The sequence below is a fragment of the Coffea eugenioides genome, chromosome 7 (genome assembly GCF_003713205.1).
Source record: "Coffea eugenioides isolate CCC68of chromosome 7, Ceug_1.0, whole genome shotgun sequence".
Classification (NCBI taxonomy): domain Eukaryota; kingdom Viridiplantae; phylum Streptophyta; class Magnoliopsida; order Gentianales; family Rubiaceae; genus Coffea; species Coffea eugenioides.
In genome coordinates, this window is record NC_040041.1 from 11,094,500 (window position 1) to 11,108,828 (window position 14,329).

The 14,329-nt window shown below is 32.1% G+C and overlaps 1 pseudogene; it reads left to right on the forward strand.

Annotated features, from left to right (window-relative positions):
- The first annotated feature begins 3,397 nt into the window (after window positions 1-3,397).
- Window positions 3,398-7,523, forward strand: LOC113776862 (annotated as a pseudogene).
- Window positions 7,524-14,329: the final 6,806 nt, after the last annotated feature.

Genomic DNA, 14,329 nt, shown 5'->3' on the forward strand with positions numbered 1-14,329 from the left:
GAGATAATATTAAAAGACTGGATCAGGAAATCTAATCTCTACTCTCTGGAGATGAAATTGAAATAAATGATTGGTTAACAGCTGTTGAAGGATATCATTCATGTTCATCATGGTAGTCATTCTTTCCGAACAGGCATATACATAACACAAAATGTATTCTTGATGAAAAACGAGAGAGAAAAATTAACTGGCAGTCTTTTTTATCTCCTTTATGTCAAAGAAACATCAACCAGTAGAGAAAATCAAACAACTCAGATATACGGCCGAATGAAAGAAAAGCAAAGGTGTAAGTAATTTTAATCAACTTCCTATATAACCTGGGAATAATCTTTTATAAATTATATCAGAGTTAAATTTTCTTTGTCACATTTACAGCTGCTCTCAAACATATAAACCAAGAAAACTTTTGCATTCTCGTTACATAAGACATAGACCAGTTAAACTACAAGAAAAAGCTAACAATATAAGTAAATCAAGTCAACATTATATAAAAAAAAAAAGTAAATCAAGTCAAAAACTTATATACCTCCATCAGAAATGTACTTTAGCCTGCATTTTCTTCTTCCTTCAGTATTATCTTCTTCATTTCTTGATGATTTACTGGACTTTTTTTTTCCCTTTTTCCCAGTCTCCATTTTGTCCTACTTTTCCTGAGTAAATCATCAGTAGGCAATCTTCGTGAAGTAATAGCAAAACCAAGTTTGTCCTTTACGCTATACCTAAATATCCATACGGTTATCCAATCTGTATTTTCTTGCAAACCAATAGGATAATTCTTGACAAAATCATTCCACTTTTCAGTTAGGACATGAGCATTTTTCCAGCACTTGAACTTCATTGCGTATTCTTTGCCATCCGAGTCATATACAGTCACAGATATCCCATCAAGAAGATTGTCTTCAGGATTCAGCATCGGAAACAAGGCAGATTTTACATAATCTGTGCACAATTTTAGTCTGTTTTGACTCTTCTTCAGGTCAGTTTTTGTCAATTGCTTCTCAAAAGGCTTGCTACATTTTCCAATTAATCCCTCCAGGCACTTGACTGGTGGCAATTCAGGGAGGATAATACCATCTGCTCCTGTTCCAATTTCAGGCCATTTAAAACCTTTACTGCAATTTTGCATGGCATCATCTCTACATGGAGGCTCTGATGATTGGGCTTTATCATGATTTCTTGTACAAATTCTGGACACGCTGTTACGAGCCCAATTGATTTTATAATTTTCTAAGATCTCCTTCTTCATGTTATACAAATCTTTACCTGTTTGACAATCTAACTTTTGAATCTTAAAAGAGCTAAGGCACAATGCTGCTTCACCATCTATCTTTTGTGCTTCAAAGTCAATCTCATAAGGGATAACTGTTGATTGGCTTGCTCGTGAATTTCTACTCACCATGATTGCTTGGATTTATAAATCCTGGATTGTCAAGCTGTGGCTGATTCCTAAGAGAAAATTAAAAAAAAAGACACACTATGTTGCAAGGGGAAAAAATTCCTGTTCAAAAAGAATGCCAATTAAGAAGGAAGTTAGTGTAGCACTCTTGCCAACATTTATTCTTGAGTTTTTTGAGATGGCTTAGGCTGTGTAATCCTACAATTGCATCAGTTTTTGGATAAAAATAAAACAAAATTCCATATGCTTAACGGCTTATGGTTTAACTTACACACACACACACACACCAAGTAATAATGAATTTGGGGAAGGAAACGCAGCCCAGAACTCAAAAGAAAGATGGAACGATGGACTGAAGAATTGAAGTTTTATGCTTCCAATTTGGCCATGGAACTATTAGGTACTGTTGTAACTATTGAAAATAATTCGCATATGCTCTTATGTACTATTCTCATTGTATAAATGTATTAAAAACTAAAATTTTAGTGAAAACATATGTGGTTTTTTTCTCAATAATTGATCTATACAGTGGGAATCCTAACTTATAAGAATAAACAGTAAAAAGATTATAAAATCTGATCAGTTATGCTGAGCAAAACTAACATGAGCCCTCAATTAGAGACAAAATAAAAGCAAGAACAGAATTAAGGAAAAATTATAACAAAAGAAGAAGAAGAAAAGAATTGAGGCATTACCTTTCTTTTTTCCGTAGAGATATTTTTTGTTCGCTTTTTCCGTTTTCAACTTTTTTGTCAAGTCTGCCAATTCGCAAGGTCTGGGGATTATATCTAGAACAAAATTTTTTTCCTTGAAATATCTCTTAGATAATCCCATCTAATTTATTTTCTTCTTTCTTTTACACGGATGATGATCAAAACCCAACAAACGATTCTGATCCTGAGTTGTTGAAATAAGTAGACTTCTTTATTTGCTCGATTTTTTCTCACAAAAGTCCTATATGGAGTTCAATTAGTATTCAACTTGAACAAGTCTTCACTTTCTTGAAAAAGGGTAGACTTCTTATATTTTCTCACCCAAGCATTAGAGTCATAGTTGTTTTCTAACAAAGTCCCAAATATAGAACGAGATTCCAGATTTAAAACTGGATAATTTTGTATTTGTTATGACACAAAAAAAAATATTCCTGTAAGAGCAAGTGTAGCTAATTGTTGTATACAATTGGATCTGACAGTGAAACCCAAGCATCTAACCAAGACTTTCATTCACATGCCACCACAAATCAAATGAAAATTATCCAAACTATAAGGGAATTATATATAACTTTTGAAATTACAAAGAGATTATGTAAAAAAAAAAAACACTAAATCACAGAGGAATAAAGTATAATTTACCCAAAATTTTATTAGTGATTTCCATATTGCTGGTGAGCAATAGAAGTTTGATTACAAGTTAATTAAAACTTAGCAATACGATCCCAGGCATCTGGTGCTACCTAATTATTGCCTATATCATTTGTTATTCACCGGACAACTATCTTTAGGTTTAGTCATTTAGGCCTGTTTTATCGGCCATCCGGCCGCAAGGGATTTTCTTCTGTGTCTTCCACCTCTCCTTGCTGGCGTTTGGCAACCTTATCTTGCTTCAAGTAGACCAAGAGAACAGGGATTGATGCAGGCCATAATTGAACATTTGGTGTATCCCTAAATAAGTTACTATTCCTACATATTAAGCAGCTGTTATATGTGAATAAAATTTAAGTGTATGACAAAGTTTAAAAAATGCATACGAAATCATTTAAGAAATATTTCTACTCAACATAAAAGGACAACTAAATTCCTACTGAACTTGTCACGTTCCAAACATTAATTTCCTCGACTTAATTTGACCTCTCCACTTCTGTATAAACCTCTCATTTCACCTACAATTGGAACATGATTCATCAAAAGGTCATAGCAAAAGAATTGAGTGAAAAATCAACAGAAGAAGAAATCAATCATTGATTTCAACTCTCAAAGTCATCATACTATAAGCCCTTAAATAATGGAAGGCAAGAACCCTTATTTAGCTGTTGTGATCATACACATATTGTGCACTGGCATGTTCTTGCTTTCCAAGGATGCATTAAATGGTGGTATGAGTACATATGTGCTCGTCTTCTACAGACAAGCTGCTGCAACAATCTTCTTAGCTCCCATAACTTTCTTCCTCGAATGGTTTGATTTTCACCATCTTTATAAATTAGCCATTCCTTCATTTTTTTTTTTTTTAATTCTTCCCAACCTTCATGCATATTTTTTGCTTTGATGAACTTATAGGAAAACTGCACCATCACCATCATTAATGACATTTATCAAGATTTTTATGCTCTCCCTATTCGGGTAAGTTCAATTTTGTGAAGGACCTTTGATTCTTCAATTTTGTGACTAGAGTTGAGATCTTAAAAATTAGAAGTTCTAGGTTCAAATTCTCTATCCCCCCACACTTCTTAAACTCCATCCCTCCCCTGCTTTTGGAGGGAGGGGGGAGGGGAGGAATGTCAATGCTCTGGCTCTTAAGTACAAATCTGCATCACTGGCTGCTGTAGCTACTAATACACTTCCAGTTATTACTTTTTTCCTTGCGTTTCTATTCAGGTAAAAGATTACACTAACATTAAAAAAAAGTGTTATTATCACTTTACTCCCTTATCGTTTGGTGCTATTATCAATTTCCCCCTTAACGTTATTTTTTAGTCACTCTATCCCCAAGATTAACGGTCAAACTTAACGGAGTTTGTTAATTAAAGTGAAAAGACATGTTTAACCCTTAAAATTATTATCACTTTACCCCTATAAACTATAGTTTCATTATCAATTTACCCCCTAGACTTATTTTTTAGGCAATTTTATCCTAAACCAAAAAGTTTAAAAAAAGAAAAATTAGAAGCAAATACCCTCCTCTTTGCATAATAAAAATAATAAAAATTTAGAGTGGCTCTTCTTCTTTTTAGTATCAAGAAAAAAAGTCAAAAAATTAATTTCTTTCTTCTAGGCAATCTTATTAATATTGAAAAAAAATAGAAAGATGGAGAGAGGGAGAGGAGAGGGAGAAAGAGAGCTCAATTCTTTTTTTAAAAATTACAAATAAGAAAGAATTGAATGCTTTTATTATTTTAAAATTATTTCACTTTTCTATTTACTACCAAATTCCAATCCTAATCTCGATAATCTTAAAGTAATACGGTAATGTTAGGCTTTTTTTTATTTCCTTTCTTTGCAAAATTTAATTTTCTGTCTCCTTCTTTCCTATCTCTTTTTTTTTCTGAGTATTAATAAGTGTGAAAAAAAGAAATTTGAAAAAACCCCTCTTAAAGTAAAAAAAAGGAAGAATAACCATTCCAACTTTTTTATTTTTAATTATATATAAAAAAGGATAAATATATTTAAAAAATTTTAACCATACTAGTTAGATTAACGATGAGGTAAAATGTCTAAAAAATAATGTTAGGAACTAAAGTGATTGTATTACTATAATCTAAATGAATGAAGTGATAATAACAATGTAGTAATGCTATAAAATAAACGGGTATTTTTATCCAAAATTTCTTAACATGTTGAGTTCAATTACTTATGGGGGTAAAGTGACTAAAAGATAACGTTAGGGGGTAAACTGACAGTAGTGATATAGTTTAAAGGGGTAAAGTAATAATAACCCTTAAAAAAGAGTATTTTTGAAAGATTTACATAGTAATTAAACAGGATTGGAAATTCATGCCCTCAAACATTTATTGAATTGCATAACTTTTGGATTGTAATGTACCATCTTGTGTCCACTATTGCCCTAAATCCTAAGACATGTTTATGATCCATGACCTGAATTTATTAAACATGCATGGCAAATTATGTAATTTGGCTTCACATACAATATGAATTATAGTTTATATTTTTAACTCCGTGCAGACTGAAAAGTGTAAAGCTGCAGACTATCCCTGGAGTTGTCAAAGTTGCTGGGGTAGCTATATGTTTTGGAGGAGCAGCAACTATTGCCTTCTTTAAGGGCCTTTATTTGAGATTATTGGTCCACCATCACTTGTTCAAAAGCCACAGCCAAGAAGGCCAGGGTCAAGTCCCTTCTAGCACCACATGAATAAAGGGTGTATTTCTAATGCTTCTATCCAATGTATTTTGGAGCATTTGGCTTATATTTCAGGTAATAATAAGTAATATCCCTGATAAATTATTTTCCATTTTACACACTTAATGTTTTCAATGATTCCTACTTTGCATAATTAATGTTTATTTTAGACATTTTGTACTCTAAAATAACCAATTACGGTCGGATTGAACCACAAATTTCGGTTTGGATAATTTGCATCATAAAGTTTTCAACTCATTCCAAATTCCCATTGTTCATGAGCTATTAATGAATTAATACAAACTATATGCATCAATTATATCATGTCTATACAAAATTGTAGACAGAAAGTTTATCCTGTCATGTCTTTGATTGGAAACAGGGCCTAATTCTGAAAAGCTACCCTTCAAAGCTTCTCTGCACAGCCCTTCAATGCTTTCTCAGCGCCATTCAGTCATTCATTATCGCTATCGCTTTGGTAAGAGATCCAAATGAATGGAAGCCTGGATGGAATGTCAGACTAATATCCGTTGCATACTCTGTAAGCCTCAACGAATTAGAAATGTTTGGATCAATTATTTTTCATTTTTTTTAACACTATCGGTATAAAAATTTCTTTATATGAGTTGATTTAGATGCCTGACATTTAATTGCTATTCAAACTTAAAACTCTCTTTTTTACATGCGTCACGCATTTAAATGTACTCAAATAAAAACATATTTATATTGTTAATGAAGAAAAAATTACTCCAAAATATTTAGATGATTATAAGTTTAATTAACAAGAACCCGTGAACAGGGACTTGTTGTTGCTGGTGTAACCTTTTACTTGCAAGCTTGGGTCATTGAGAAGAAAGGGCCAGTATTTCTGGCCGTTACACCTCCACTATTGCTGGTATGGGGGAGGGGATTATCAGCATAGGAAGGTAGTTTACTTGAACTGCTTTGATTTGTAATACGAATTTAAATTTCTTTTTTTTTTCTTATGAAATTCATTGTTCATTAGAGTCACATTGCTTTGAATCTGATGAAACGCTTAGGGTAAATTATCTTTTACCCCATTGTGGTTTAAAAACCTATATACAACCCTCTCATGATTTGAATTAAAGTGCTACAATTAGTTTTTTTGTTTTGTTAAAACTAACAATCAATATAAAAAGTTAAACTCAAACTGATAATTTACAAATTCACCCTTTCACTATTTTTTCTTCTTTTTCCTTTTTTCCTTTGCTCTCTCTCTCTCTCTAAGAGAAAAGATGATTTTGAAAACTCATACTTTGGCCTATAAAATCTTAATTTTCTCCAAATACAAAAGAGATGGAAGGAAAATAATAAATAAATAAATAAGGTGGAAGGGAAATATAAAATAAATAAATGAGAAACAACAAATACCAAATCTTTTTTGACTACAAATATCATTATAAGTTTTTAAACCAAATCTCTAACAGTATTTTCTATTTCTTATTTATCTATTTTATTTCAATTTCTTCTTGTTTATGTTTGGAGGCAAAAAAAGAGGCAATAAACGGGTAAATTTATCAATTTATTAGTTTGATTTTGACTTTGATTTTGATTTTTTACTATTGACTATTTTTAATGAAAAACTAATAGTGATACATTTACCCAAACTATGAGGGCATTATATATAATTTTTTAAATGATAGGAGGGTGATGTGGTAAAATATCAAACGATAGAGTGATAAAAAGTAATTTATTCAAACTCTTATGGCTGGGGGACAAATATATAAATATTTCAGGGTCACATATTTGCATATTCCAGCAAAATGATGACATCTTACTAATCATTTTTATTAAATTGCAAGCAAAATCTACATTTTTCCGGTGTTCTAGTAGGGTTCCTGCGGGTTGTTGGGCTGTATTAAAAGTCAAAGGAGGAAACCAAGGAAAATGAGGATTGGGCTTCAGATTCCCCAAAAAAACCATACACCACAGAAAAGGATGAAGACCACAGGAGTGCACCCCAATCAATTGCTTGCTGAATCTGAAAGATGAGAATTCTTTGTCTTGGGTTTGATTGCAGGGGCTGTCATAGTTGGATTGGTCAGGGCCTAGTAGAAACATTAACGTCGTCCAAAGCAAGTTCTTGACATAGAAATGTACAAATTCTTACTTAAAATATTCTTGCTTTGTAAAATATTAGTTATTAATATACCTAAACATTATTTTTAAGAGTTATTACACTAACTGAATAACTATTTTGAAGGTTTGACATAATAAGGAAAAACTTCTATCTATTTCCTGTATTAGTTTTTTCTGATTTCCATTTTACTATTTTATGCTAATGATTTATTTGAATGACCACCCATTTTGCAGCACCATCCTGGCGAAATAGAACCCTTACCACATTTTTTTATCTTTCTTGAATCAAGGAGGATTTAAAGAAGTGTAAAGCATTATAAGGACAGCATACCAGTTAAAACAAACTTTATATAGTTCAAGAAGAGATTTAATGGACAGATTGGAAAATGGATTAAAGAGAACTCCATTAATTAAGGATCGAACACTCTCCTCTTTGTTGCTACGCGATATTTTTGTTCTTAGTGAGTATACAATTTCAAGAAACTTTTGAAGAGTCTAGGTTCTTTTCAACTATTAATCAAAATTAGGACAACTACAATTTCTTTAAGCATTAGGATGATGACTAATGACGGATTTATTAAGAGATGAAAGAAATCTAAAGCACGGAAGATAAACCAATGAATCAAAACAAATTTAAATGCCAATCCCATCAAGCAACTTGGACAAATCAATGAAGAGTATTCATGAATCCGTGATGAAATCAAAATGAAGTTATTGTTTAACACTTGTTGAAATCATTCATGTTGATCTTGGTAGTTATCTTTCATGTTACCAGGCATATATATTATACAAGACAAATAATATTCACGATGAAAAACGTGAGAGAAAAATTAATTGCCAGCCTCTTTGATCTCCTTTATGTGATAAGGAATATCAACTGACAGCTAGTAAACAAAAGAAAAATGTTATTCCTACTCTTACTATCATTTTTGTTATATAGTTTTTATTTATTAAGCTATATGATAAGTATAACAAATGGTGGGAGTATGGCTAACAAAATATGAAATACAAATAACATTTCTCAAACAAAATCAAATGGCCCTGAACAAATCCTGAAAGTTATAACTTAGACATATGGCCAAATGGTGAAAGAGGAAAGGGGTAAGAAATTTTAGTTAACTTCTTGCATAACCAAGGATAATTCACTTTCTTCTTCCTTTAGTAGTTTTATCTTCTTCCTTAAAGCTTTAATGGAATGTTTTCCCCCTTTCCCTCTGTAATGGAACGTAATTCATCGGTAGGGAATCTTCTGAAGCAATCACAAAACAGAGTTTCTGATTTACACTATGCCTAAATATCAATATGGCTACCCAATCTGTATTTTCACATATATAACCAGGGATAAATCTTTTTTTTTTTCTAAAGAGGATTATAGTGATTCTCTACTTATCATCCAATCAGGGATAAATCTTTTATAAACTATATGTCATGATTAAACTATGCATATAATTTTTCTTTTTCAACTGATCATGTGATCTCAAGCATGCAAAACTGTTGGTTTAGATAATTTTCACATATATTCATAGTACATAAGCCATAGACCAATTAAAGTACAACAAAATTCTAATATCAATAACTACTTTAAAAATTTTAATTGGTCCCAAAAATATGGATTATATGTGATCTTATTTTAAAAAATTATAACTGCAACAAATAACTAGTTAAGTAAAAAAAAAAACTTAATTTACCTTCATCAGAAATATGCTTCTAATTCAACCACTCTTCTAGTGCTTCAGCTTTCATTTTCTTCTTCCTTCAGTTTTTTCTTCTTCTTCTTTTCTTGAGACTTTACTGGACTCTTTTCCCTTTTCCCTGTCTCCATTTGGTCCTGCTTTTCTTGAGTAAATCATTAGTAGGCAATCTTCGTTAAGTAATAGCAAAACCAATTTTGTCGTTTATACTATGCCTAAACATCCATATGGTTACCCAATCCGTATTTTCTTGCAAACCAACAGGATAATCTTGACAAAATCATTCTCTTTTCAGTAAGAACATGAGCATTTTTCCAGCACTTGACCTTCATTGCATATTCTTTGCCATCCAAGATATACAGTCACAGATATCCCATCAAGAAGATTGTCTTCAGGTTTCAGCATTGGAATCAAGGCAAATTTCACATAATCTGTGCACAATTTTGGCCTATTTTGGCTTTTCTTCAGGTCAGATTGTGTCAATTGCTTCTCAGAAGGCTTGATACATTTTCCAATTAATCCCTCTAGGCACTTGAGTGGTGCCAATTGAGGGAGGATGATACCATCTGCTCCAATTCCAATTTCAGGCCATTTGAAACCTTTACTGCAATTTTGCAAGGCATCGTCTATATTGAGAGGTTCTAATGATTGGCCTTCATCATGATTATTTGTACAGGTTTTTTGCATGTTGTTACTAGCCCAATTGATTGTACACTTTTCTAAGATCTCCTTCTTCATGATAAACAAATCTTTACCTATTTGACAATCTAAATTTTGAATCTTAAAAGAGCTATGGCATAATGCTGCTTCACCATCTTCCTTTTGTGCTTCAAAGTCAATCTCATAAGGGATAACTATTGATTGGCTTGCTCCTGAATTATTGCTTCTCTCCATGATTGCTTGGATGGCTGTTTTTGGGAGTGCTTTAGAAAAAAAAAAAAGAAAGAAAAACACTAGTGGAAATCAATACTCGTTAACTACTATGTCTTAATCCATAAAATACATAAATATATATCTACTGAAAATCCTAAAAGAATAAACAAGAAAAACTACGAAAGTCTGAATTGTATAGAGAAGAGGAACCATGAACCTTCAAATTTAGGGAGAAGAATGGAAGAACAGGAAATAAATAGGCATGTCAATGAAACAAGATTTGCTATATCAATCAAAGAAAGCTTGAATTGTGGCCAAGAAGAAAAATTCAGAAAAGAAAGAGGTATCCTTACCTTTATTTTCTCTTTGCGCGCGCGCGCGCGCACACACACACATATATCCTTATACTATATAAGAGTGAGTTTAGGGCTTGAATTTCAACCACAAGGGTGGGGCTTTTTTGGAAATGTGAGAGTGTTTGAAGTGCAATTAGAGTATTGAATATGAGTCATTATAACTAATTTAGTTTTGTTGTAATTACTTGGATGTCCTTTTAAACATTTAAAACTAGGGGTAAGCTTGATATTTGACATTGTTTGATATCCGATTAAACATTGGGTACAACTGAATTCAGCTTGTGTTTTAGTGAAATTACATAAAAACCCTTCTAATCATGTAATTGTATTAACATCTAAGGTGCTGCTTGGTTAAAGGGTTTGGGAATCACAGAAAGGAATGAACCCCTTATTTGTTGCTTAGGTTAAGTCTATTGGAATGCAAATTTTGGAATCATTTCTCAAAAATCAAACTTATCCCATTCCCGAGCAAATTGGGCGGTTTTGGACAAAACTAGGGATGGCAACGGGGCGAGGTTGGGGCGGGGGACCCCTCCCCCATCCCCCGCCCCGCTGCCTACAAACTCCCCCCGCCCCCACCCCGTCCCCCGCCTCCCACTTCCCCCGCCCCGCCCCGCTTTCCCCGCGGGGGCACCCGCGGGGTTAATAAAATTTTCCCTGCTGGGTTAATAAAATTTCATTATAGTTAAATTTTAATAAATAATCAAGTACTAAAATATCAACACATCATCAAGTTATTATTCATTTTAATTTTACAATTGAAACTCATAAAAACAATCAAACAAAAGTTATTTGAATACAATCCAACATGATGAAATAAATACAACTAAAATAGTTAAGTTTTCACTTTTGGTACAAATACAATCACTAATTCATTATTGTGTTTGTGCTTTTTTTTTGAGAAAAAAGTGTTATTCTATTAAGTGTAATTAGAAATTTAGTATAAATGTATTAGTAAATTTAGTATAACTAATTAATAAATTCTATTAGTAGACATGTCTAATTATTCGTATAATTGATAATATTAATTATATTACATACACTAATATACATTATATAATACATCTAACTAATAATATCATTATCATAAGTTTATAACTAATTAAATTACATATTATATATAATTATATATATATAATTTTTTTTAGCGGGTGGCGAGGCGGGGGATGGGGTAGGGCTATACTCCCCCGCCCCCCGCCCCGTTTCTAAACGGGGGGAAAAAATTCCCCCCGCCCCCAGAGCCCCCCGCGGGGCGGGTGCCCCCATTGCCATCCCTAGACAAAACCCTCAACTTATTCCCTCAGACAGCATTTATGACGGACCTACCCTCTCTTTCTCTCCATCACACGCCGCACCTTCTGTTCTTCTTCTTTGTCAGATTTCCTATCTCTTCTTCTTCGTCATATAGTTTTCATCTCTTATCCAAAATTTCTTGAAAAAAAAAATCTAAAGTAGATCTAAATAGGATAGGAATAGGCAAATATTTTCAGCAATAAAGAGGAGTAGATTTCAAATTAGGGATAGGAATTCGATAAGAAGCAATGACCGATTGGACAGCGACAAAGAGTAGTGGGTTTCGACTCTCCCTGGACAACGAATTCTGGAGTTGAAGAGTCTGAACAAGGATCAACTACATTGAAAATCTCTTCTTGTCTCCGATGTTGCAGCTTTCATAAGGAAGCTCGATGACTTTAAACTCATCAAATAATCCGTACAGATAATGTCTTGAAATGCCCATGAAGAGAACAGAAACCTTGTCTCCACCAAGAAGGGAGAAGTTCTGATTCTGAGTCCTTGTAATATCAAATTTGTTTAAATATGAAAAATTGGTTAAATAGTGTATTAAATACAAAACATGCCAGTTTTCCATAAAGAGCTGGTATGTTATAAGCAATTTATTTTTTTAACTTTCACATATTTAATTTATATTAAATGCAAAACACACTAGTTTTCCTTTAGGCGCTATTTAATCAATTTTTCCTATAAAGAGCTGGTATGTTTTCCATAAAGAACTGGTACAAAACATACTACAAAACCTGCCAGTTTCTCATAAAGAGCTAGTATGTTATGCGCTATTTAATCAATTTTTCATATTTAAACAAATTTATGAAAATTAAAAGCATTTTTATTTGAAAGAACGCATTCCTTGGATGCGTTTTTCACCCTTTGGGAAGAGACTCAAAAATCGCCACCCTTTGGGAAGTTAGTTTAAAAACTCCCTATTTTTGGGAATTTACTCCTTGTTAATGCAGCCACTATATTTATTTTCTGGTATTAATTTTTTTTATGGTTTATGATTTTCTTATGTTTTATCAAAAAGTTAATAACTATTGTAGTTACAATTAATTATGGATATGTTAATTTGTCGTATGTGTAATTCTTTTGTTTTATAAGAATTGTTATATCAGGGGTAAATTTGGAATTTAATTGCATTTAATTCCGAAACACTCATCAAACCAAGCATCAGGAATTGGAATGATACTAATTCCAATGTGTGAACCAAGCTATATATTGGAATGAAAAGTTTAATTCCAAAACCAGAGTCTATGATTCTATTTCCATTTCCGATTCCAATCTGTAAAACAAGCAGCCCCCAAGTCTTTTAATTTCTTAAAGCCTTTCTCATCAGTTATTTGCAAAGTTATGATATATAGATGTTAAAACACAATTAATGTCAATTAGTAGAGAAGTCTGGTTTCTTGGCCGTTATCATAGTAACCCCCATCTATTCAAATTCATTCATTTGCTTATAGGTTTTGTTCCATCACAGTCATGCAGCATATTGAATTCGGATGTTGTTACATTAGCTACTCTTCTTCCCTATTTTGCAACACCTTTTTCAATAGGTGTGTTTTCTTTAACCAATCTACTTTTTGGTTGTAAAAAATCTATAATATTGCAAGTTGTATGTGCAATAATTTTTTAGTATTTTAATTCAATTGCCCATGTTAGACAAGCTTGATAAGTAAGAGACCACATTTGTTAATTGTTATTTATGGTTTAAAATAAGTTTATCATCATAAATTTTCCCATTTATAGATTGCATCTACTTCTTTTGTTGTTTTAACTATTAGTTAGGGTAATTTTCAAATCGTTTTCTACGTTATTGACTATTCTATTTAGACAATTTTTCACTTCATCTGATTTGCCAATATATTTAACTATCTACTTAAAATTATTTGGCTGCAAATCTAAAGTATGTACCTCATTACTTTTAATTGTTTTTCTTAAATTGAGTGGATTAAGATGCTTTAGTACTTTTTTTGAGGTAATTATTCCTCTAAATTAGCATGTTAGTTGTTGTATATCTTTGCAACTAACACAAAACTGATATTTCGTGATTGTAACCCCTAGCGAGAAGGAGATGCTTTGCTATATGTCCTAAATCATACAATAAATTATAATTAATTGCTTGCTCAATGTGAAGGTCTCATGATGATATATGTTCTTGGAATCAATATAAATTCAAGAATTTGGCTTGCAAGAATCGAAATTCTACTAGCAATGATTTCTTCAAGTATGCCAATTGTTCAAATCTCACTTATATGACAAGATAATGTCGTGGATTGCCCTCATAGCAAGATCAAATTCAAACTAAATAACAAATTTTAATATCCCTAAAGTGCATGAGCAGATATAAATAGGACTTTTATTATACTAGGTTAGATGCAAAGTAGTTGATCGTATCTTATAATTATGTTTTATTGCATATTATATTTTTTAACTCAATATGTAACTTATGATTTTTTTATTTAATATTACATAATAAAATTGCCATACTTCAATTCTTATACTAGAAAATGTCAAATAATAATTATTAACCATCTTTAATTATAGGC